General features: G+C 36.0%; 17 non-coding genes across 17 annotated transcripts in view; all 17 read right to left on the bottom strand.

The window, feature by feature from the left end:
* Window positions 1–1,848: 1,848 nt before the first annotated feature.
* Window positions 1,849–1,967, bottom strand: LOC143739537 (5S ribosomal RNA). Its single transcript, XR_013204267.1, has one exon. It is a non-coding gene; the product is annotated as a 5S ribosomal RNA (ribosomal RNA).
* Window positions 1,968–2,554: 587 nt separating this feature from the next.
* LOC143739962 (5S ribosomal RNA) lies at window positions 2,555–2,673 on the bottom strand. Its single transcript, XR_013204671.1, has one exon. It is a non-coding gene; the product is annotated as a 5S ribosomal RNA (ribosomal RNA).
* Window positions 2,674–2,952: 279 nt separating this feature from the next.
* Window positions 2,953–3,071, bottom strand: LOC143739971 (5S ribosomal RNA). Its single transcript, XR_013204680.1, has one exon. It is a non-coding gene; the product is annotated as a 5S ribosomal RNA (ribosomal RNA).
* A 7,530-nt stretch (window positions 3,072–10,601) lies between these two features.
* LOC143739928 (5S ribosomal RNA) lies at window positions 10,602–10,720 on the bottom strand. Its single transcript, XR_013204638.1, has one exon. It is a non-coding gene; the product is annotated as a 5S ribosomal RNA (ribosomal RNA).
* Window positions 10,721–17,409: 6,689 nt separating this feature from the next.
* Window positions 17,410–17,528, bottom strand: LOC143739536 (5S ribosomal RNA). Its single transcript, XR_013204266.1, has one exon. It is a non-coding gene; the product is annotated as a 5S ribosomal RNA (ribosomal RNA).
* A 269-nt stretch (window positions 17,529–17,797) lies between these two features.
* Window positions 17,798–17,916, bottom strand: LOC143739960 (5S ribosomal RNA). Its single transcript, XR_013204669.1, has one exon. It is a non-coding gene; the product is annotated as a 5S ribosomal RNA (ribosomal RNA).
* Window positions 17,917–18,421: 505 nt separating this feature from the next.
* On the bottom strand, window positions 18,422–18,540 carry LOC143739535 (5S ribosomal RNA). Its single transcript, XR_013204265.1, has one exon. It is a non-coding gene; the product is annotated as a 5S ribosomal RNA (ribosomal RNA).
* Window positions 18,541–18,814: 274 nt separating this feature from the next.
* Window positions 18,815–18,933, bottom strand: LOC143739532 (5S ribosomal RNA). Its single transcript, XR_013204263.1, has one exon. It is a non-coding gene; the product is annotated as a 5S ribosomal RNA (ribosomal RNA).
* A 483-nt stretch (window positions 18,934–19,416) lies between these two features.
* LOC143739531 (5S ribosomal RNA) lies at window positions 19,417–19,535 on the bottom strand. The gene has a single exon (XR_013204262.1). It is a non-coding gene; the product is annotated as a 5S ribosomal RNA (ribosomal RNA).
* Window positions 19,536–20,026: 491 nt separating this feature from the next.
* Window positions 20,027–20,145, bottom strand: LOC143739530 (5S ribosomal RNA). The gene has a single exon (XR_013204261.1). It is a non-coding gene; the product is annotated as a 5S ribosomal RNA (ribosomal RNA).
* Window positions 20,146–20,742: 597 nt separating this feature from the next.
* On the bottom strand, window positions 20,743–20,861 carry LOC143739959 (5S ribosomal RNA). Its single transcript, XR_013204668.1, has one exon. It is a non-coding gene; the product is annotated as a 5S ribosomal RNA (ribosomal RNA).
* A 283-nt stretch (window positions 20,862–21,144) lies between these two features.
* LOC143739529 (5S ribosomal RNA) lies at window positions 21,145–21,263 on the bottom strand. The gene has a single exon (XR_013204260.1). It is a non-coding gene; the product is annotated as a 5S ribosomal RNA (ribosomal RNA).
* A 490-nt stretch (window positions 21,264–21,753) lies between these two features.
* LOC143739528 (5S ribosomal RNA) lies at window positions 21,754–21,872 on the bottom strand. The gene has a single exon (XR_013204259.1). It is a non-coding gene; the product is annotated as a 5S ribosomal RNA (ribosomal RNA).
* A 274-nt stretch (window positions 21,873–22,146) lies between these two features.
* LOC143739527 (5S ribosomal RNA) lies at window positions 22,147–22,265 on the bottom strand. Its single transcript, XR_013204258.1, has one exon. It is a non-coding gene; the product is annotated as a 5S ribosomal RNA (ribosomal RNA).
* Window positions 22,266–22,749: 484 nt separating this feature from the next.
* LOC143739526 (5S ribosomal RNA) lies at window positions 22,750–22,868 on the bottom strand. Its single transcript, XR_013204257.1, has one exon. It is a non-coding gene; the product is annotated as a 5S ribosomal RNA (ribosomal RNA).
* Window positions 22,869–23,360: 492 nt separating this feature from the next.
* On the bottom strand, window positions 23,361–23,479 carry LOC143739969 (5S ribosomal RNA). Its single transcript, XR_013204678.1, has one exon. It is a non-coding gene; the product is annotated as a 5S ribosomal RNA (ribosomal RNA).
* Window positions 23,480–23,866: 387 nt separating this feature from the next.
* Window positions 23,867–23,933, bottom strand: part of LOC143739525 (5S ribosomal RNA) — a 119-nt gene continuing 52 nt past the window's right edge. Inside the window, exon 1 of the ribosomal RNA XR_013204256.1 lies at window positions 23,867–23,933. This exon is cut by the window's right edge and continues 52 nt beyond it. This is a non-coding gene — a ribosomal RNA (5S ribosomal RNA).

Raw genomic sequence — 23,933 nt, 5'->3', positions numbered from 1 at the left:
CGTGTTTGTTGTAGTACACTTCCTTCATCATCCTCTTCCACATTCACCTCGTCGTTGAGTGTCTCCGTCTCCATTTCCTCATGTTCCTCTTCGTATGTTTCACATCTGCACCTGAGAAATGCCTTTCCGCAGCCTTGGCACCGCGGGGCTTTGCAGTCCCGCGCATAATGCCCCTGCTCCAGGCATTCTCTGCATATTAATTGTGGACAGTCCTTTTTTTCATGATCCACACTTGCACATATTCTACACGTCTTCACCTGGTGATCATGAATCACCCTGAAAAACTGCCATCCTTCTTCCGTTTCGAATCTTGTGTTATATGGCAGAGACACCACGTCTTTTGGAAATTTAACTCTTATGAATCTTGTTCCATCCGCTACAATTGTCCCAGGGTAATACCTTCTTCTCAGAGGAAGTATCGGTGTAACCCCCCAGCTTGTCAGTTTTTGTAAAACATCCTCATCATTAATATAGTTTGGCAATTGTAAAAAAGATACCATCCTTTCCGTTCCACAAAGTTTTGTTATTTCACAACATTGTCCATTTATTTGTATTCCATCCAATAATTGTTCACAGTCTTCCTCTTTCTCCAATGTAAGTTCATATTCAAATTCAGTTTTTTTCCTTAGTCCATATAATTTTCCCAATCCAGTTTTGTCCTCCACAGCTTTAATTATCATCATAACCGTTAGTTGTTCTGGGTTTTTCACATTCATTGTAAACGTTGTTTCTTTTTTGTACTCTCTCTGGTATCTCATTTTTCCTCTCAACTTATTTATCATTTCATCTTTTTGACTTTTCTCTTGTCTCTTTTCACCATTTACATCATCCTTTTCTTTACCTTGTATCTTCTGTTGTTCAGTCCTTCCTTTATCCATTTCAACTCCATTTCTCTTCTTTCTCGAAACCACAGATGCCCATGTTTCGTTGTCATCTTTATCTTTTCCATTGTCCTTTTCTTTGTTCCTTTCAGTGTAATCATTATCCTCAATCTCTTGGTCTAATATCCGTTCCTGTTCCATAGCCATAGTATCAGTCATTTTGAAAAATAAATAAATAAATAAATAAAACCTCAGACAGTAAAATACCTGTCTGAGGTTTAAACAAAACTAAATTAAGAAGACAGCTAGTAACTTAATGAATTATCAAATGAAATCACAATAAAGAAAAACAAAAAATAGGAGAGCCTTTCTCTCCAAACTGCCACCTCACACTTCCTGGATCAGACGAGATCGGGCGTGCCCAAGGTGGTATGGCCGTAAGCGAAAACTGCTGCCAAAATTGGGCAATTTAAAAGGTTAGACCATTAATGAAGAAAACTAAGAAGAACTTTTGAAAAAACTCAAACTCTTTCATGCTCTCTGAAGAATCTCAGAGACTTTTAAAGGCTTTCTGAAGAAGCTCAGTGAGTCTTTTTTTTAAACTAAGAAGAACTTTTGAAAAAACTCAAACTCTTTCATGCTCTCTGAAGAATCTCAGAGACTTTTAAAGGCTTTCTGAAGAAGCTCAGTGAGTCTTTTTTTTAAAGTAAGAAGAACTTTTGAAAAAACTCAAACTCTTTCATGCTCTCTGAAGAATCTCAGAGACTTTTAAAGGCTTTCTGAAGAAGCTCAGTGAGTCTTTTTTTTAAACTAAGAAGAACTTTTGAAAAAACTCAAACTCTTTCATGCTCTCTGAAGAATCTCAGAGACTTTTAAAAGGCTTTCTGAAAAAGCTCAGGGACTCTTTTTTTTAAACTAAGAAGAACTTTTGAAAAAACTCAAACTCTTTCATGCTCTCTGAAGAATCTCAGAGACTTTTAAAGGCTTTCTGAAGAAGCTCAGGGACTCTTTTTTTTTTAATCAAAAAAGCTTACAGCACCTGGTATTCCCAGGCGGTCTCCCATCCAAGTACTAACCAGGCCCGACCCTGCTTAGCTTCCGAGATCAGACGAGATCGGGCGTGACCAAGGTGGTATGGCCGTAAGCGAAAACTGCTGCCAAAATTGGGCTATTTAAAAGGTTAGACCATTAATGAAGAAAACTAAGAAGAACTTTTGAAAAAACTCAAACTCTTTCAACCTCTCTGAAGAATCTCAGAGACTTTTAAAGGCTTTCTGAAGAAGCTCAGTGAGTCTTTTTTTTAAACTAAGAAGAACTTTTGAAAAAACTGAAACTCTTTCATGCTCTCTGAAGAATCTCAGAGACTTTTAAAGGCTTTCTGAAGAAGCTCAGTGAGTCTTTTTTTTAAACTAAGAAGAACTTTTGAAAAAACTCAAACTCTTTCATGCTCTCTGAAGAATCTCAGAGACTTTTAAAGGCTTTCTGAAGAAGCTCAGTGAGTCTTTTTTTTAAACTAAGAAGAACTTTTGAAAAAACTCAAACTCTTTCATGCTCTCTGAAGAATCTCAGAGACTTTTAAAAGCTTTCTGAAGAAGCTCAGTGAGTCTTTTTTTAAAGTAAGAAGAACTTTTGAAAAAACTCAAACTCTTTCATGCTCTCTGAAGAATCTCAGAGACTTTTAAAGGCTTTCTGAAGAAGCTCAGGGACTCTTTTTTTTTTTTTTTAATCAAAAAAGCTTACAGCACCTGGTATTCCCAGGCGGTCTCCCATCCAAGTACTAACCAGGCCCGACCCTGCTTAGCTTCCGAGATCAGACAAGATCGGGCGTGACCAAGGTGGTATGGCCGTAAGCGAAAACTGCTGCCAAAATTGGCCTATTTAAAAGGTTAGACCATTAATGAAGAAAACAGAAGAACTTTTGAAAAAACTCAAACTCTTTCATGCTCTCTGAAGAATCTCAGAGACTTTTAAAGGCTTTCTGAAGAAGCTCAGTGAGTCTTTTTTTTAAACTAAGAAGAACTTTTGAAAAAACTCAAACTCTTTCATGCTCTCTGAAGAATCTCAGAGACTTTTAAAGGCTTTCTGAAGAAGCTCAGGGACTCTTTTTTTTTTTTTTTTTTTAAATCAGAAATGCTTACAGCACCTGGTATTCCCAGGCGGTCTCCCATCCACGTACTAACCAGGCCCGACCCTGCTTAGCTTCCGAGATCAGACGAGATCGGGCGTGACCAAGGTGGTATGGCCGTAAGCGAAAACTGCTGCCAAAATTGGGCAATTTAAAAGGTTAGACCATTAATGAAGAAAACTAAGAAGAACTTTTGAAAAAACTCAAACTCTTTCATGCTCTCTGAAGAATCTCAGAGACTTTTAAAGGCTTTCTGAAGAAGCTCAGTGAGTCTTTTTTTTAAACTAAGAAGAACTTTTGAAAAAACTCAAACTCTTTCATGCTCTCTGAAGAATCTCAGAGACTTTTAAAGGCTTTCTGAAGAAGCTCATTGAGTCTTTTTTTTAAAGTAAGAAGAACTTTTGAAAAAACTCAAACTCTTTCATGCTCTCTGAAGAATCTCAGAGACTTTTAAAGGCTTTCTGAAGAAGCTCAGGGACTCTTTTTTTTTTTTTTTTTAAGGCGAGACACTACAGGTGAATAGGGTAATTTTTTTAACTATCAGATATCACCATGAAACTTTGCCAGTTGATTACCAACATTAATATTAGAAAAAAATGTATTACAAGTTTTCTGTAATTTAATGTTTAAATATGCAAATGAGGCATTGTCTAATTAAATATGCGCTATTTTGCATATATTTTAAAAAACGAAATCTGAGTATTGGACAAAGCCAGGTTCAAAATTATTTTTTCATTGTGTTTACATATTAGATGGGGGAAAAATTACAGAGGGATTTATGGATATCTACTTTTGTTATCCTGTAAATCAGAATATACTGCCAATAGCATTAAAAAGATGATTTTCGCCATGTTTTTTGGAATAAAATGCTATATAAATCAGGCTAGGAATAATATATTTACAAATCCCTCTGTAAATGTCTGCATAATATAACTAGGTACTAGACTGGAAAGTTTGGTGTATATAGGTGCTACTGAACTGGAGATTTCGGACTTGGAGTGAGAGAGAACAGTCATTTTGAGAAAACGGGCTTTAAAGATTTAGCATCAGCCAATGAGATTGCGCATTTAGAGTAAAATCCCCCCTTTTACTTTCACGATTGGTTGCTGATAAAAAGGAAATGACCATATTTGGATCCGGCAGTATTGTACAGGAGAGAGATAGCTTTCTAACGGTGTGTGTGATGACAGGGTGCAGATCGCGATCGCGGAGCAGAGGGATGATTTATAACGACAACTTTTGATGAATTTATGAGAAATCTACAGACGCAAACGGACAACGTGTAGTAAAATCAAGACCTAAATGTGTATTTTGGACTTTTTTTCACCACAAGTCTGAAAAAAGACATGTTATTGAAGACAAATATCCCAAAATCTCAAAATTGACCAGTGAAAAAAAACGATGTTTTTGCCTGCCGTGTCTCGCCTTAAATCAAAAAAGCTTACAGCACCTGGTATTCCCAGGCAGTCTCCCATCCAAGTACTAACCAGGCCCGACCCTGCTTAGCTTCCGAGATCAGACGAGATCGGGCGTGACTTTTTTTTTTTTTTTTTTTTTTTTATTAAGAAATTTCAATCAATAAAATACAATAAAAATAAATACAATAAAAAATACATATTTTCTTCTACATACATCTCTACATCACATATATTTCATTTACATACATTATTTAAAAAACTCCATCACTTCCCGGCAGCTTCCACATTTGGTCTTTAAGGACACAACAAACTTTTGGGGTAAAAATATCATAAAAAGCATCCAACATATTTTCACATTTAAAATAAACATACAATCTTTCAATATACAATTCAGTTTTCCTTTTAAACATAGTCCAAACATCCAACACAATTTTTTCCTTTTTAGCCACAGTTCTTCTCTCCCATATTGCACTTTTCATCAACATTACACACAGATTTATAAAACTTTTGTTTTGACACTTCTTTTCCCAACCAAACATCACAACTCTGTTCCATTCCATTACACTTTCATCCCACTCCTCAGTCAACTCTTTAATTAAGCATTTACATTTCCTTAAAAATTCCTCCAGTTCTTTACAGTATAAAAATATATGTAAAATCCACTCTTCCTTTTCCTGGCACACTTTACACAGAGCGTTTTGCTCAATTCCTATTTTATTTAAAATTGCCTCAGTAAAAATCACTTTATGTCTTATAAAATATTCTAAACATCCCAATTTTGTTTCCACACACTTCCCCCTCATGTTTCTCCATATACACTCTTTATTTAAATCTTTGAATTTCTGCACCCAGTATTCATTTGCAATTGGCTCTTTAAAAACATCATCTCTAAAAGAACAATAAATCATTTTCACAGTACATTCCTTAAAATCATTCACTTTCCCCCCCAATTTCACATAAATACATTTCTCTTTTGGCTCTCCTTCCATACATTCTATTCTTTTAATCCACTCTTTGGGTATTGCACTTTTAATGATTTCATACTTATTTAAAATTTCTTGTTCACTGTAATCCTCTTTTGCCTCCTCCATTGCATCCACAATAAATTGTGTTGGTAAAAACCCTTCTTTGAATTCATATAAAACGTCTCTCACTCTTGTTATCCCCACTTCCATCCATTTCTTTAAAAACATTTCTTTGTCTTGTTTTAAAATGTTTTTGTTTAAGAACAGAGGTTGATTTAAAATGTTTTCTCTCCCATGTGGATCATACTCGACTTTGGCTAAAAAATTTCCCCAGGCACTCAAAATTTCTCTATAAAACTCTGGTAGTCTTTCCATCATCCAAATTTTCGTTTTCATCCATAAAATTCCATCCCCCATATTAAAATTCCCACATTTGTTTAAAAAATATTTCATGGTCTTTTTCCACTCTGCTTTGCCCTCATCTTGTATGTATTTCTTCACTATTTTAACTCTCAAACTATTTTTTCTCTGTTCCACATCTATTAATCCTAAACCCCCCTTGTCTACTGCCCCTAAAAGTGTGTTAAAAGCTATTCTTGCTGGTTTCCCCTCCCATAAAAAGTCAAGAAAACATTTCTTCAGCCTCTTTTCTGTCCACAATGGCATCTCCGACACATATAAAACATACCATAGCTTAGAAACCATTAAAACATTCAATATTAAAACCTTCCCTTTCAAGTTTAATGTTCTCAATTTCCAAAAATTTAACCTTCTCTCTATTTCTGTTACTAGTTGCTCCCACATTTCATCTCTTACTTTCCTCTCATTTTTCCCCATTAAAATTCCTAAAATCCTTATTTCTTCCACTTCCTTGAAATTAAAACAATCCCTTAAAATCATAGCTTTACCAAATCTCATATACACCGTCTTATCTTCATTTACTTTACTCCCAGATCCTTTACAATATTCTTCTACAACCTTCATAACTTCTTTAACGCTCTCCTTTCCTTTTACTATTATCGTTGTGTCATCGGCATATTGAAAAACCTTCCCTTCAGACTTGTTTTCCTCAATTTCAATTCCAGTTATTTCTTCTTTTTGTTTTATAGCCAATCCCAACGGTTCCGATACAAGTGAATATAATAACGCTGAAAGTGGACACCCCTGTCTTATTGATCTTGTGATTTTAAAACATTCTGTTAAAAACCCATTACATTTTATTCTTGTTAAAGCACCCTTATATAAAATCTCAATCCATTTAATAAAATCTCCCCCAAAACCAAATTTCTTTAAAACATCAAATAAATACCCGTGTTCAACCCTATCAAAAGCTTTTTCAAAATCTAAACTAATTACGTATCCTTCTTCTTTCTCTTCTTTCAAGTACCATATTGTGTCTCTTATGCTCATTGTCGTGTCCGCTATATCTCTTCCTTTTACTCCGTACGCTTGATTTGTTTTGATTATACTTGGCATTACTTCCTTTAACCTGTTTGCTAAAACTTTCGCTAAAATCTTAAGATCTGTGTTTAGCATTGTGATTGGCCTGTAGTTTTTTAAATCTACTTTTTCTCCTTTCCTTTTATATATCAGTTTTGTTATGCCCATCCCCATTCTTTCATTAACTTCTTCTTTTCCAAAAATTTCTCTAAAAACTTCCTTTAAAATCTTTGTTAAAATCTCTTTAAAACATATATAAAATTCACTTCCTAAACCATCTATTCCTGGACTTTTCTTTTTATTCAGCTGCTGTATTGCTCTTTCTATCTCCTCTTCTCTGACTTCTTGATCACATTCTTTTTTATCTTCCTCGCTAATTTTTGCTTTTATCTGATTCAACAATTCCATTTTTTCGTTTTCTTTTACACCTCTTGTACTAAAAAGCTCTTCATAAAAATTCCTTATTTCTTCTAAAATTTTTTCATTCCCTTCTACAATTTCCCCATTTTTTCCTCTTATCTCTTTAATCGTTTCAGCTTTCCCTTTCTTTTTTTCCAAATCAAAAAAAAACTTGGTGCATTTTTCTCCCTCCACTGTATATTTAGCTTTGCTTCTTAACCTCGCCCCCTCATATTCTTTTTCCTCTATTTCTTTCAGTTTTCCCTCCATTTCCTTTATCTTTTGTATATCTTTATTTTCTTTATTCAATTCCACTTCCAAACTTTCCTTTATTTCTTTTTCTTTGTATCTTTTGCATTTGTGTATTATACTACAATACTTAATCGAGAATTTTTTAATTAAAAACTTTACGTTCTCCCACCATATTCTCTTATCTTCTTCATACATTTCATTTTCCTTTTCTTTTTCTATAATTTCTTTAACCTTTAAAACATAGTCTTCATTTTCTAACATTATAGTATTTAAAACCCATATCCCTGGCCCTCTTTGCACTTTATTCCAGTCCATTTTAAAAAATAAAAACTTGTGATCGCTCAAACTTGTGTCTTCATACTTAATATTTTCGATAAAATTCTCCACATTCCTCGTACATAAAATAAAGTCAATTCTTGTTTTGCACACAAAGCTCCCTACTATTTGTATCCTTGAAAATTCTTTTTTCCTTTCATTTCTTTCTCTCCACACATCTATCATATTATTTTCTGCCATTAATGCTTTTAATTCTTTTCTCCCTGTATCAGTTTTAAAAACCATTCCTTCTGCCATGTCATGTTTATTAAAAACCGTGTTAAAATCCCCCATCATTATTATTTCCTTATACTTCTTTACAATACTTCTTAAAACATTAAAAAACTCTTTCTTTTCTTTCTCTTCCATTGGTGCATGTACATTTACTAAAATCAATTCTCTTCCTTCATGTATTGTCTCAACCACCATACATTTTCCCATCGTATCTTTGTATAGAATTTTACTTGCTTTAAAAACATCATCCTTCATTAAAAAAGCCACTCCTCTTCCAAACCTCCCATCTCCATTATTGTATAAAATCCCTCCTTCCCATCTCTTTTTAAAATCATTCATCACATTTTCTCTCCAGTTTGTTTCTTGTAGCACAATAATGTCTTCTGTTTTACATTTTTCTTTTACATTTTCAAATTTCCTTAAGTTCAAAAGTCCTCTCGCATTAAAAGTCACACAACTTAGTACCATTAAAAATAAAAAGAATAAATATCTAAAAACCATTATTCTTAGTCTTTCTCCTCCAGTTCCTTTAACACCTCAAACCTGTTTAAACACTCGATTAGTCCTTTTTTCAACACTTTTTTCCTTGCAGTTTCTATATTTGGCTTTACCTTTAGCAATCTTCTTCGTCCTTGTCCCCTCTCCACTTTTTTCTTCTCGTCCTCCTCCATCCTTATTTCTCCTTCGCTGTCTGTTTCTTTGTCTTGTTCTTTTCCTTTTTGTCCATGATTTGAAGATATGTCCATTGGTGTCAACAGCGTGTCCTCTTCACTTATCTGTTCATCATCCTTTTCATTTCCTCCTTCTCCTTCTTGTCTGTTGTTTGTTCCTTCCTCTGCTTCCTTTGGTTGTGATTCGTCCTCTTCTTGTCTTTCCTCGTTGTTTCCTTCATGCACCTGTCTGTCTACCTGTACTTCCCTTCCTCCTACCTCTCCCTCCATCCAGCATTCACATTTATTTAAAATTTCTTGGCAATCCGGGCACCTGACGGCGTTGCAATCTCGTGCAAAATGGCCCCTTTCCTCACACTTATAGCACTTGAAATCTGGGCAATCTTTCAGTAGATGTCCTGGGCTCATGCACAGCCGACAGGTCTTTACCTGGTGGCTGTGCATCACCCTAAAGTACTGTGGCCCTTCCGCTGTTTCCAGCTTTGTGCTATAAGGGAGTGATGCCACTTCTTTGGGGAACCTCACCTTCACAAACCTGGTGCCGTCTTCTACGTCAGTGCCCGGATAGCACCTTCTTTTGATTTTAGATATGGGGGAAACCCCCCATCCTTCCAATTTGTCCAAAATTTCATTATCCTCCAGGTAGACAGGCAGGTGCATGAATGAAACAACGTAATCTTTATTTTGCAGCTTCTTTACTTCACAGTCCACTCCCTTTATTGTCAATCCATCGATTAAAACGTCGCACATTTCTTCCTGTTCTAGTGTCAGTTCATATTCTTTGCCTTGCCTGGGTCTTACAGCCAACACCTTTCCACTTCCAATTTGTTCCGAAATCGCTTTAATTATATCCTCCGCTCTCACTCCACTCACGTTCTCTGTACTTACGATCACTGTTGCCTCTTTTAAATATTTTCTTTCACCAAATCTTTTCCTTGCTTCTTGATCCTTTCCATTCCCAGTTCTTTGTCGATTCTCTAGTCCAGTGTCGTTTGCCATTCGTGTTCCTCCCGCCAGTCCAGTGTCTTTTGCCATTCGTGTTCCTCCCGCCAGTCCAGTGTCGTTTGCCATTCGTGTTCCTCCTGCCAGTCCATTGTCAATTACCGTGCGTGTTCCTCCAACCAGTCCAGTGTCGTTCGCCGTTAATCCGTCCATAATTGCAAAAATAAAATTAAACACCACCCTCCAGCCAGCAAAAGCTGCTGTTAGGTGGTTTGAAAAGCAAAATAAAGCGAAAAAAACTAACTTAAAGTAACAAACTCGAAAAACAAAACACAAATAGAAAAACAAAAATGGGGGAGAGCCTTCCTCTCCAACTGCAGCCAACTCACTTCCTGGATCGTACCAACTAGATCGGGCGTGACCAAGGTGGTATGGCCGTAAGCGAAAACTGCTGCCAAAATTGGGCTATTTAAAAGGTTAGACCATTAATGAAGAAAACTAAGAAGAACTTTTGAAAAAACTCAAACTCTTTCATGCTCTCTGAAGAATCTCAGAGACTTTTAAAGGCTTTCTGAAGAAGCTCAGTGAGTCTTTTTTTTAAACTAAGAAGAACTTTTGAAAAAACTCTTTAATGCTCTCTGAAGAATCTCAGAGACTTTTAAAGGCTTTCTGCAGAAGCTCAGTGAGTCTTTTTTTTAAACTAAGAAGAACTTTTGAAAAAACTCAAACTCTTTCATGCTCTCTGAAGAATCTCAGAGACTTTTAAAGGCTTTCTGAAGAAGCTCAGTGAGTCTTTTTTTAAACTAAGAAGAACTTTTGAAAAAACTCAAACTCTTTCATGCTCTCTGAAGAATCTCAGATACTTTTAAAGGCTTTCTGAAGAAGCTCAGTGAGTCTTTTTTTTAAACTAAGAAGAACTTTTGAAAAAACAAACTCTTTCATGCTCTCTGAAGAATCTCAGAGACTTTTAAAGGCTTTCTGAAGAAGCTCAGGGACTCTTTTTTTTTTTAAATCAAAAAAGCTTACAGCACCTGGTATTCCCAGGCGGTCTCCCATCCAAGTACTAACCAGGCCCGACCCTGCTTAGCTTCCGAGATCAGACGAGATCGGGGGTGACCAAGGTGGTATGGCCGTAAGCGAAAACTGCTGCCAAAATTGGGCTATTTAAAAGGTTAGACCATTAATGAAGAAAAAACTCAAACTCTTTCATACTCTCTAAAGAATCTCAGAGACTTTTAAAGGCTTTCTGAAGAAGCTCAGTGAGTCTTTTTTTTAAACTAAGAAGAACTTTTGAAAAAACTGAAACTCTTTCATGCTCTCTGAAGAATCTCAGAGACTTTTAAAGGCTTTCTGCAGAAGCTCAGTTAGTCTTTTTTTTTAAACTAAGAAGAACTTTTGAAAAAACTCAAACTCTTTCATGCTCTCTGAAGAATCTCAGAGACTTTTAAAGGCTTTCTGAAGAAGCTCAGGGACTCTTTTTTTTTTTAAATCAAAAAAGCTTACAGCACCTGGTATTCCCAGGCGGTCTCCCATCCAAGTACTAACCAGGCCCGACCCTGCTTAGCTTCCGAGATCAGACGAGATCGGGCGTGACTTTTTTTTTTTTTTTTTATTAAACGTTTATATCACAAAATACATAAAAGCAATTTTTTCCGCATAAAAATTCCTGTTAAATAAATCATTTTTTGAAAAACATTCAAAAACATCTCCCACAGTACATAAAATATTCATCTCAAACATCTTTAAACAAATACATTATTCCTTTCCTGGCAGTACCACATTAAACTCATTAAACACTGAGTAAATCTCAGGCGGACAAAACTTGTAAAAATCCTCCACTTTCTGTTCTTGTTTAAAATAACAGTACAAACATTCCATATATTTTTCCAATCGTCTTTTAAGCACCAACCATAGATCCAATACTTTTTTTTCCTGCTTTGCAACTACTCTCCTTTCCCATATTGCACCTTTCATCAGCATTACAAACAGATTGATCATCTTTTCATTTTTATTGTTTTTGTCACACCCTACCATTATAATCTTATCCTTTTCTGTATATTCTTGCTCCCCTTCTAATTTTCCAATAATACTCTTACATTTTTCATTAAAAACTTTTAAATTTTTACAGTATAAGAATAGATGTAAAAAAACTTTCATATTCCTCACAGCATACCTTACATGTCGCACTTTGTTCAATCCCAATTTTTTTTAACTTTGTATCAGTAAATATCACTCTATGTCTAATAAAATACTCCAAATTTCCTAGTTTTATTTCAATAAACTTCCCTTTCATATTGTTCCAAATATTTTCTACTTTCAAACCTTCAAATGTCTTTTGCCAAAATTCATTTATAATTGGTTTCTTAAAAACAGCATCTCTAAAAAATCCATAAAACATTTTCACTGTGCATTCTTTAAAAAAACAAAGTTTCTCTCCCAGTATTACTTTTACATCCTTTTCATTATTCCCCTCTTCCATATTTTCAATTTTTGTTATCCATTGCTTAGGAATTGCATGTTTTATAATTTCATACTTGTTTTTTATTTCTTGTCTACTGATCTCCTCTTTTGCTTCCTCCATTACATCTACAATGTACTGTATCGGTAAAAAAACTTCTTTATATTCATATAAAACATCTCTCACTTTAACTATTCCAACTTCCAACCATTTTTTAAAATAAATTTCCTTCCCTTGGTTTAAAATGCCAGTGTTTAGGAATAAAGTTTGATTTAAAATTCTTTCTCTTCCATGTAAATTGTACCGTACATTTACAAAAAAACTTTCCCCAAGCACTTAACTTTCCCCAAGCACGGGGGCAGTCATGGCCTAATGGTAACAGAGTTGGACTGGTGACCCAAAGGTTGCTGGTTCGATTCCAGTACCGGCAGGAATATGACTGAGGTGTCCTTGAGCAAGGCACCTAACCCCCAATCGCTCCCCGGGCGCCACTCAAGGCTGCCCGCTGCTCCGGGTGTGTGTATCCACGTTTGCAGTGTGTGTGTGTGTGTTCACTACTCACTACTCTGCTCCTAATGTGTGTGCACTTACTTGGATGGGTTAAATACAGAGGTCAAATTCCAAGTATGGGTTACAATACTTGGCCATCACGTGTCACTTTCCCCCCTTTCCCTTAAAACCTCTCTATAAAACTTTGGCAAACCCACTGTCATCCACTCTTTTGTTCTCATCCATAAAATATTGTCCCCCAGATTAAAATTCCCACATTTGTTTAAAAAATACTCCATTGTTGTTTTCCATTCTACTTTATTACATTCATCCAGATACTTTTTAACCAATTTAACTCTTAGACTATTTTTCCTTTGCTCCACATCCATTAATCCCAAACCTCCTTTATCTACCACCCCTATTAAAGTATTATATGCGATTCTAGCTGGTTTGCCTTCCCATAAAAAATCTAAAAAACATCTTTTCAACCTTTTTTCCACCCACACTGGCATTGATGACACATATAAAAAATACCACAATTTCGATGACATTAAAACATTCAGGATTAAAACCTTCCCCTTTAAATTAAGTGTCCTCAGTTTCCAAAAGTTAGTTCTTCTTTCAATACCTCCCACTATTTCTTCCCACATGTTTTCTCTCACTTTGTCTTCGTCTTTCCCTATTAAAATCCCTAAAATCTTCATTTCTTTGACTTCCTTGAACTTAAAATTCTCTGTTAAGTTCACTGTCTCTCCAAATCTCATGTACAAAGTTTTTTCTTCATTCACTTTTCCTCCTGACCCCTTACAAAACCTCTGTACTATTTCCATTATTTTTGTAACACTTTCTTCTCCTCTAACAATAAATGTTGTGTCATCAGCATATTGAAATATTTTGTTATCCTCTATGAATTCTTCAACCTCTATTCCTTTAATCCTCTTTCCTTGTTTGATTGCTAGTCCTAGCGGTTCTGCCACCAACGAGTACAAAAGGGCTGATAAAGGACAACCTTGTCTTATTGAGCGCGTTATTCTAAAACATTCAGTTAAAAAACCATTACATTTTATTCTTGTCACCGCTCCCTTATATAAAATACGAACCCATTTAATAAAATTCTCCCCAAACCCAAAACTTTTTAAAACATCAAAAAGATACTTATGATCTACTCTGTCGAATGCTTATTTGAAGTCTAAGCTAATTATGTAACCCTCTTTCTTTTTATCTCGCATGTACCTTATCGTGTCTTTTATACTCATTATCGTATCCGCAATGTCTTTTCCTTTCACTCCATATACCTGGTTTGTTGTGATTATCTTTGGCATTATCTCTTTCAATCTATTTGCTAAAATTTTTGCCAAAATCTTCAAGTCAGTATTAAGCATTGTGATAGGTCTATAGTTTTTTAGTTCTGTTTTTTCTCCCTTCCTCTTATATATAAGCTTCATCAATCCCATCCCCATTCTTAACATCATTCCACCTATTTCAAAAATCTCTTCATAAACATCCATTAAAATATTTGTTAATATATCTTTAAAGTTATATAAAACTCACTTCCTAAACCATCAATCCCTGGGCTTTTCCTTTTGTTCAGTTCATTTATAGCTCTTCCTATCTCTTCTTTACTTATGCTTCTATCACACTCTTCCTTCTCTTCTTCACCTACTTTTGTTTTTATTAATTCCATTAGTTCCATTTTTCTTCCTCCTTTACATCTTCTGCACTAAAAAGCTTTTCAAAAAAATCTTTTGTTTCATGTAAGATTTCCCCACTTGTTTCTGTTATTTCACCATTCCCCTTTTTTATTCCTTTTATCATTTCTGATCTTCCTTTTTTCCTTTCCAAATCAAAGAAAAACTTTGTACACTTTTCCCATTCAACCAGATATTTTGCTTTACTCCTCAATATTGATCTTTTATATTTATTTTCTTCAATCTCTTTCAATTCTTCCTGTATTTCTTTAATTTTTTGTACATCTTGCACTTCTTCATCAATTTGCTTCTCCAACCTTTCTCTTATCTTTTTTTCTTTATTCTTTTTACATTTATGCTTTAACGTACAATATTTTATAGTGAATTTTTTCGCTAAAAATTTTACATTCTCCCACCAAATTCTTTTGTCTTCTACATACATTGCATTTTCTTTTTCTTCTTCAATCATCTCTTTTATTGCTAAAACATAATGTTCATCTTTTAAAATGTCTGTATTTAAAACCCATACACCCGGCCCTCTTTTTCCTGTATCCCAATCCAACTGTACAAAAAAAGCCTTGTGGTCACTCAAACTTGATTCTTCATACCTTAACTTATCTATAAAACCTTCTATATTCCTTGTACATAAAACCATATCTATCCTTGTTTGACACAAAAAATTCCCTACAATTTGTCTTCTAGAAAATTCCCTTTTCTTTTCAAGTCTTTCCCTCCACACATCAATCATTTTGTTCTCCTCCATTAATGACTTTAACTCTTTCCTTCCCGTGTCCCTTTTAAAAACCATACCATCTGCCATATCTTTTTTGCTAAAAACAGTGTTAAAATCCCCCATCATAATTATATCTTTATAATTCCTTAAAACACTCTTGACAATGTTAAAATATTCTCTTTTTTCCTTTTCTTCATTTGGTGCATGTATATTAACCAATAAAATTCCCTTCTCTTCATAAGTAATTTCCACTACCATACATTTTCCCACTTTGTCTTTATATATTTCTTTACCATTTATTCCACTATTTTCTCTTATTAGAATTGCCACCCCTCGGCCATATCTTGCATCTCCATTATTATACCAAAATTCTCCTTTCCAATTGTTTCTCATTTCATTTATACACCCCTCTCTCCAGTTTGTTTCCTGTAGCAAAATTATATCCTCTTGTTTACACATTTCTTTTACTTTATCAAATTTGTTGATATTTAAAAGACCTCTCGCATTAAAAGTCACAATCCTCAGAACCATGAAGCAAAGAAAAACATACATGTAGCTGTTCATTTATCATTCTATCTCCCCAAAGTCCTTTAGCAATTCATACCTATTCACATTTCTCAATGTGTCCTCATTAACAATTTTTTTCCTTGCAGCCCCCAAATATGGTTTTACCTTAATTGATCTCCTTCTTTTCATTTGCATCTCTGTTTGGTCCTCTTTTTCCTCTTCTCTGTCATTCTCAGAAGTTGTTTGATCATTTACAATTTTTGACTGTTCCCTTCTATCCATAGAAATTCCACAAACTCCAGGCATGTCTATTTGCATTTCTACTTGATCCTGTTGTTGGTCTTGTTCTTCTTGTGAGTTCCATTCTTCTCTGGGTTCTCCTTCGTCCTTTTCTGCTGTTTCAGCTTGTGTCATCGTTGTGGCTTCCTCCTGTTCCTTTTCGTTGTCTCCCTCATGCACCTGCCCGCTTACTCCTTCTTCTTCCTCGTCCTCCTTGTTTCTCATCCCACATTCACATTTGTTGAGCACTTCCTTGCAATCCAGGCACTTCACTGCTTTGCAGTCCCTCGCAAAATGCCCCATCTCACAGCACTTGTAACACTTGTAGTCCGGACAGTCCTTCACAATGTGGTCCGGGCTCATGCACAGCCGACAGGTCCTCACCTGATGACTATGCATCACCCGAAAGTATTGCGGTCCTTCTTCCGTCTCAAGCTTAGTGCTTGGGAGTGAGATCACTTCTCTGGGGAACCTGGTTTTTACAAACCTCGTTCCATCCTCGATACTTGTGCCCGGATAGACTCGCCTTCTCATCTTAGAGACGGGGAAAACCCCCCATCCCTCCAGCTTTTTAAAAATGTCCTCATCGTCCATATAAGCAGGCAAGTGCATAAATGAAACCACATAGTCTCTATTTTGCAGTTTTTGTACCTCACATTTTTTCCCTTTGATGATTAGTCCATCCATCAGCTCTTCCGTGTCTTCTTCTTTCTCCAACGTCACCTCGTAGTTATTCATTTGTTTAGGTCGAACCGCCAAGATTTTCCCATCTCCTATTTTCTCTGTCACTGCTTTAATAATATCCTCCGCCCTTGCACCTCTCACATCCATTAAATCCACTGTAACTGTTGCTTCTTTTGCATAAACTCTTTTCATGTTTTCTTTCCTTGCTTCTTTATCCTTTCCATGTCCATCTCGTCGTCTTTGTTCCAGTCCAGTTTCATTACCAGTTGATGTTCCTCCTGCCATTGCTGTGGTCGATGCCGTTGATCCATCCATTTTAAACAAAAACACGCTTAAACACCCCCCAAACAGCAAAAGCTGCTGGAAGGAAAACTCAAACAAAATAAAAAAATAAAAATAAAAATAAAAATAAATATATATATATATATATATATATATATATATATATATATATATATAAGGAAAAAGCGAACAAAATAAAAAAACGAAAAAATGGTGAGCCTGTCTCACCTACTGCAAACTTCAAACTGCCAACTCACTTCCTGGACTGTACCACTATCACAGATCGGGCGTGACCAAGGTGGTATGGCCGTAAGCGAAAACTGCTGCCAAAATTGGGCAATTTAAAAGGTTAGACCATTAATGAAGAAAACTAAGAAGAACTTTTGAAAAAACTCAAACTCTTTCATGCTCTCTGAAGAATCTCAGAGACTTTTAAAGGCTTTCTGAAGAAGCTCAGTGAGTCTTTTTTTTAAACTAAGAAGAACTTTTGAAAAAACTCAAACTCTTTCATGCTCTCTGAAGAATCTCAGAGACTTTTAAATGCTTTCTGAAGAAGCTCAGTGAGTCTTTTTTTTAAAGTAAGAAGAACTTTTGAAAAAAACTCAAACTCTTTCATGCTCTCTGAAGAATCTCAGAGACTTTTAAAGGCTTTCTGAAGAAGCTCAGGGACTCTTTTATTTTATTTATTTATTTTTTTAAATCAAAAAAGCTTACAGCACCTGGTATTCCCAGGCGGTCTCCCATCCAAGTACTAACCAGGCCCGACCCTGCTTAGCTTCCGAGATCAGACGAGATCGGGCGTGACCAAGGTGGTATGGCCGTAAGCGAAAACTGCTGCCAAAATTGGCCAATTTAAAAGGTTAGACCATTAATGAAGAAAACTAAGAACTTTTGAAAAAACTCAAACTCTTTCATGCTCTCTGAAGAATCTCAGAGACTTTTAAAGGCTTTCTGAAGAAGCTCAGTGAGTCTTTTTTTTTAAACTAAGAAGAACTTTTGAAAAAACTCAAACTCTTTCATGCTCTCTGAAGAATCTCAGAGACTTTTAAAGGCTTTCTGAAGAAGCTCAGGGACTCTTTTTTTTTTAATCAAAAAAGCTTACAGCACCTGGTATTCCCAGGCGGTCTCCCATCCAAGTACTAACCAGGCCCGACCCTGCTTAGCTTCCGAGATCAGACAAGATCGGGCGTGACCAAGGTGGTATGGCCGTAAGCGAAAACTGCTGCCAAAATTGGGCTATTTAAAAGGTTAGACCATTAATGAAGAAAACTAAGAAGAACTTTTGAAAAAACTCAAACTCTTTCATGCTCTCTGAAGAATCTCAGAGACTTTTAAAGGCTTTCTGAAGAAGCTCAGTGAGTCTTTTTTTTAAACTAAGAAGAACTTTTGAAAAAACTCAAACTCTTTCATGCTCTCTGAAGAATCTCAGAGACTTTTAAAGGCTTTCTGAAGAAGCTCAGTGAGTCTTTTTTTTTAACTAAGAAGAACTTTTGAAAAAACTCAAACTCTTTCATGCTCTCTGAAGAATCTCAGAGACTTTTAAAGGCTTTCTGCAGAAGCTCAGTGAGTCTTTTTTTTTAAACTAAGAAGAACTTTTGAAAAAACTCAAACTCTTTCATGCTCTCTGAAGAATCTCAGAGACTTTTAAAGGCTTTCTGAAGAAGCTCAGGGACTCTTTTTTATTTTATTTTTATTTTTTTATTTTTTTTAAATCAAAAAAGCTTACAGCACCTGGTATTCCCAGGCGGTCTCCCATCCAAGTACTAACCAGGCCCGACCCTGCTTAGCTTCCGAGATCAGACGAGATCGGGCGTGACCAAGGTGGTATGGCCGTAAGCGAAAACTGCTGCCAAAATTGGGCAATTTAAAAGGTTAGACCATTAATGAAGAAAACTAAGAAGAACTTTTGAAAAAACTCAAACTCTTTCATGCTCTCTGAAGAATCTCAGAGACTTTTAAAGGCTTTCTGAAGAAGCTCAGTGAGTCTTTTTTTTAAAGTAAGAAGAACTTTTGAAAAAACTCAAACTCTTTCATGCTCTCTGAAGAATCTCAGAGACTTTTAAAGGCTTTCTGAAGAAGCTCAGGGACTCTTTTTTTTTTTTAAATCAAAAAAGCTTACAGCACCTGGTATTCCCAGGCGGTCTCCCATCCAAGTACTAACCAGGCCCGACCCTGCTTAGCTTCCGAGATCAGACGAGATCGGGCGTGACCAAGGTGGTATGGCCGTAAGCGAAAACTGCTGCCAAAATTGGGCAATTTAAAAGGTTAGACCATTAATGAAGAAAACTAAGAAGAACTTTTGAAAAAACTCAAACTCTTTCATGCTCTCTGAAGAATCTCAAAGACTTTTAAAGGCTTTCTGAAGAAGCTCAGTGAGTCTTTTTTTTTAAACTAAGAAGAACTTTTGAAAAAACTCAAACTCTTTCATGCTCTCTGAAGAATCTCAGAGACTTTTAAAGGCTTTCTGCAGAAGCTCAGTGAGTCTTTTTTTTAAACTAAGAAGAACTTTTGAAAAAACTCAAACTCTTTCATGCTCTCTGAAGAATCTCAGAGACTTTTAAAGGCTTTCTGAAGAAGCTCAGTGAGTCTTTTTTTTAAAGTAAGAAGAACTTTTGAAAAAACTCAAACTCTTTCATGCTCTCTGAAGAATCTCAGAGACTTTTAAAGGCTTTCTGAAGAAGCTCAGGGACTCTTTTTTTTTTTTAAATCAAAAAAGCTTACAGCACCTGGTATTCCCAGGCGGTCTCCCATCCAAGTACTAACCAGGCCCGACCCTGCTTAGCTTCCGAGATCAGACGAGATCGGGCGTGACCAAGGTGGTATGGCCGTAAGCGAAAACTGCTGCCAAAATTAGGCAATTTAAAAGGTTAGACCATTAATGAAGAAAACTAAGAAGAACTTTTGAAAAAACTCAAACTCTTTCATGCTCTCTGAAGAATCTCAGAGACTTTTAAAGGCTTTCTGAAGAAGCTCAGTGAGTCTTTTTTTTTAAACTAAGAAGAACTTTTGAAAAAACTCAAACTCTTTCATGCTCTCTGAAGAATCTCAGAGACTTTTAAAGGCTTTCTGCAGAAGCTCAGTGAGTCTTTTTTTTTAAACTAAGAAGAACTTTTGAAAAAACTCAAACTCTTTCATGCTCTCTGAAGAATCTCAGAGACTTTTAAAGGCTTTCTGAAGAAGCTCAGTGAGTCTTTTTTTTAAAGTAAGAAGAACTTTTGAAAAAACTCAAACTCTTTCATGCTCTCTGAAGAATCTCAGAGACTTTTAAAGGCTTTCTGAAGAAGCTCAGGGACTCTTTTTTTTTTTTTTTTTTTAAATCAAAAAAGCTTACAGCACCTGGTATTCCCAGGCGGTCTCCCATCCAAGTACTAACCAGGCCCGACCCTGCTTAGCTTCCGAGATCAGACGAGATCGGGCGTGACCAAGGTGGTATGGCCGTAAGCGAAAACTGCTGCCAAAATTGGGCAATTTAAAAGGTTAGACCATTAATGAAGAAAACTAAGAAGAACTTTTGAAAAAACTCAAACTCTTTCATGCTCTCTGAAGAATCTCAGAGACTTTTAAAGGCTTTCTGAAGAAGCTCAGTGAGTCTTTTTTTTTAAACTAAGAAGAACTTTTGAAAAAACTCAAACTCTTTCATGCTCTCTGAAGAATCTCAGAGACTTTTAAAGGCTTTCTGAAGAAGCTCAGTGAGTCTTTTTTTTAAAGTAAGAAGAACTTTTGAAAAAACTCAAACTCTTTCATGCTCTCTGAAGAATCTCAGAGACTTTTAAAGGCTTTCTGAAGAAGCTCAGGGACTCTTTTTTTTTAAACTAAGAAGAACTTTTGAAAAAACTCAAACTCTTTCATGCTCTCTGAAGAATCTCAGGGACTTTTAAAGGCTTTCTGCAGAAGCTCAGTGAGTCTTTTTTTTTAAACTAAGAAGAACTTTTGAAAAAACTCAAACTCTTTCATGCTCTCTGAAGAATCTCAGAGACTTTTAAAGGCTTTCTGAAGAAGCTCAGGGACTCTTTTTTTTTTTTTTTTTTTTAAATCAAAAAAGCTTACAGCACCTGGTATTCCCAGGCGGTCTCCCATCCAAGTACTAACCAGGCCCGACCCTGCTTAGCTTCCGAGATCAGACAAGATCGGGCGTGACCAAGGTGGTATGGCCGTAAGCGAAAACTGCTGCCAAAATTGGGCAATTTAAAAGGTTAGACCATTAATGAAGAAAACTAAGAAGAACTTTTGAAAAAACTCAAACTCTTTCATGCTCTCTGAAGAATCTCAGAGACTTTTAAAGGCTTTCTGAAGAAGCTCAGTGAGTCTTTTTTTTAAAGTAAGAAGAACTTTTGAAAAAACTCAAACTCTTTCATGCTCTCTGAAGAATCTCAGAGACTTTTAAAGGCTTTCTGAAGAAGCTCAGGGACTCTTTTTTTTTTTTTTTTTTTTTAAATCAAAAAAGCTTACAGCACCTGGTATTCCCAGGCGGTCTCCCATCCAAGTACTAACCAGGCCCGACCCTGCTTAGCTTCCGAGATCAGACGAGATCGGGCGTGACCAAGGTGGTATGGCCGTAAGCGAAAACTGCTGCCAAAATTGGGCTAGTTAAAAGGTTAGACCATTAATGAAGAAAACTAAGAAGAACTTTTGAAAAAACTCAAACTCTTTCATGCTCTCTGAAGAATCTCAGAGACTTTTAAAGGCTTTCTGCAGAAGCTCAGTGAGTCTTTTTTTTTAAACTAAGAAGAACTTTTGAAAAAACTCAAACTCTTTCATGCTCTCTGAAGAATCTCAGAGACTTTTAAAGGCTTTCTGCAGAAGCTCAGTGAGTCTTTTTTTTTAAACTAAGAAGAACTTTTGAAAAAACTCAAACTCTTTCATGCTCTCTGAAGAATCTCAGAGACTTTTAAAGGCTTTCTGAAGAAGCTCAGTGAGTCTTTTTTTTAAAGTAAGAAGAACTTTTGAAAAAACTCAAACTCTTTCATGCTCTCTGAAGAATCTCAGAGACTTTTAAAGGCTTTCTGAAGAAGCTCAGGGACTCTTTTTTTTTTTTTTTTTTAAATCAAAAAAGCTTACAGCACCTGGTATTCCCAGGCGGTCTCCCATCCAAGTACTAACCAGGCCCGACCCTGCTTAGCTTCCGAGATCAGACGAGATCGGGCGTGACCAAGGTGGTATGGCCGTAAGCGAAAACTGCTGCCAAAATTGGGCAATTTAAAAGGTTAGACCATTAATGAAGAAAACTAAGAAGAACTTTTGAAAAAACTCAAACTCTTTCATGCTCTCTGAAGAATCTCAGAGACTTTTAAAGGCTTTCTGAAGAAGCTCAGTGAGTCTTTTTTTTAAAGTAAGAAGAACTTTTGAAAAAACTCAAACTCTTTCATGCTCTCTGAAGAATCTCAGAGACTTTTAAAGGCTTTCTGAAGAAGCTCAGGGACTCTTTTTTTTTTTTAAATCAAAAAAGCTTACAGCACCTGGTATTCCCAGGCGGTCTCCCATCCAAGTACTAACCAGGCCCGACCCTGCTTAGCTTCCGAGATCAGACGAGATCGGGCGTGACCAAGGTGGTATGGCCGTAAGCGAAAACTGCTGCCAAAATTGGGCAATTTAAAAGGTTAGACCATTAATGAAGAAAACTAAGAAGAACTTTTGAAAAAACTCAAACTCTTTCATGCTCTCTGAAGAATCTCAGAGACTTTTAAAGGCTTTCTGAAGAAGCTCAGTGAGTCTTTTTTTTTAAACTAAGAAGAACTTTTGAAAAAACTCAAACTCTTTCATGCTCTCTGAAGAATCTCAGAGACTTTTAAAGGCTTTCTGCAGAAGCTCAGTGAGTCTTTTTTTTTAAACTAAGAAGAACTTTTGAAAAAACTCAAACTCTTTCATGCTCTCTGAAGAATCTCAGAGACTTTTAAAGGCTTTCTGAAGAAGCTCAGTGAGTCTTTTTTTTAAAGTAAGAAGAACTTTTGAAAAAACTCAAACTCTTTCATGCTCTCTGAAGAATCTCAGAGACTTTTAAAGGCTTTCTGAAGAAGCTCAGGGACTCTTTTTTTTTTTTAAATCAAAAAAGCTTACAGCACCTGGTATTCCCAGGCGGTCTCCCATCCAAGTACTAACCAGGCCCGACCCTGCTTAGCTTCCGAGATCAGACGAGATCGGGCGTGACCAAGGTGGTATGGCCGTAAGCGAAAACTGCTGCCAAAATTAGGCAATTTAAAAGGTTAGACCATTAATGAAGAAAACTAAGAAGAACTTTTGAAAAAACTCAAACTCTTTCATGCTCTCTGAAGAATCTCAGAGACTTTTAAAGGCTTTCTGAAGAAGCTCAGTGAGTCTTTTTTTTTAAACTAAGAAGAACTTTTGAAAAAACTCAAACTCTTTCATGCTCTCTGAAGAATCTCAGAGACTTTTAAAGGCTTTCTGCAGAAGCTCAGTGAGTCTTTTTTTTTAAACTAAGAAGAACTTTTGAAAAAACTCAAACTCTTTCATGCTCTCTGAAGAATCTCAGAGACTTTTAAAGGCTTTCTGAAGAAGCTCAGTGAGTCTTTTTTTTAAAGTAAGAAGAACTTTTGAAAAAACTCAAACTCTTTCATGCTCTCTGAAGAATCTCAGAGACTTTTAAAGGCTTTCTGAAGAAGCTCAGGGACTCTTTTTTTTTTTTTTTTTTTTAAATCAAAAAAGCTTACAGCACCTGGTATTCCCAGGCGGTCTCCCATCCAAGTACTAACCAGGCCCGACCCTGCTTAGCTTCCGATATCAGACGAGATCGGGCGTGACCAAGGTGGTATGGCCGTAAGCGAAAACTGCTGCCAAAATTGGGCAATTTAAAAGGTTAGACCATTAATGAAGAAAACTAAGAAGAACTTTTGAAAAAACTCAAACTCTTTCATGCTCTCTGAAGAATCTCAGAGACTTTTAAAGGCTTTCTGAAGAAGCTCAGTGAGTCTTTTTTTTTAAACTAAGAAGAACTTTTGAAAAAACTCAAACTCTTTCATGCTCTCTGAAGAATCTCAGAGACTTTTAAAGGCTTTCTGAAGAAGCTCAGTGAGTCTTTTTTTTAAAGTAAGAAGAACTTTTGAAAAAACTCAAACTCTTTCATGCTCTCTGAAGAATCTCAGAGACTTTTAAAGGCTTTCTGAAGAAGCTCAGGGACTCTTTTTTTTTTTTTTTTTTTTAAATCAAAAAAGCTTACAGCACCTGGTATTCCCAGGCGGTCTCCCATCCAAGTACTAACCAGGCCCGACCCTGCTTA

Source organism: Siphateles boraxobius, unplaced genomic scaffold (genome assembly GCF_051911475.1).
Source record: "Siphateles boraxobius isolate OS27281-9 unplaced genomic scaffold, OSU_SipBor_1 160, whole genome shotgun sequence".
Taxonomy (NCBI): domain Eukaryota; kingdom Metazoa; phylum Chordata; class Actinopteri; order Cypriniformes; family Leuciscidae; genus Siphateles; species Siphateles boraxobius.
Note: the sequence above shows the minus strand (reverse complement) of the source record. Positions and strands in the feature narration are given on the sequence as shown.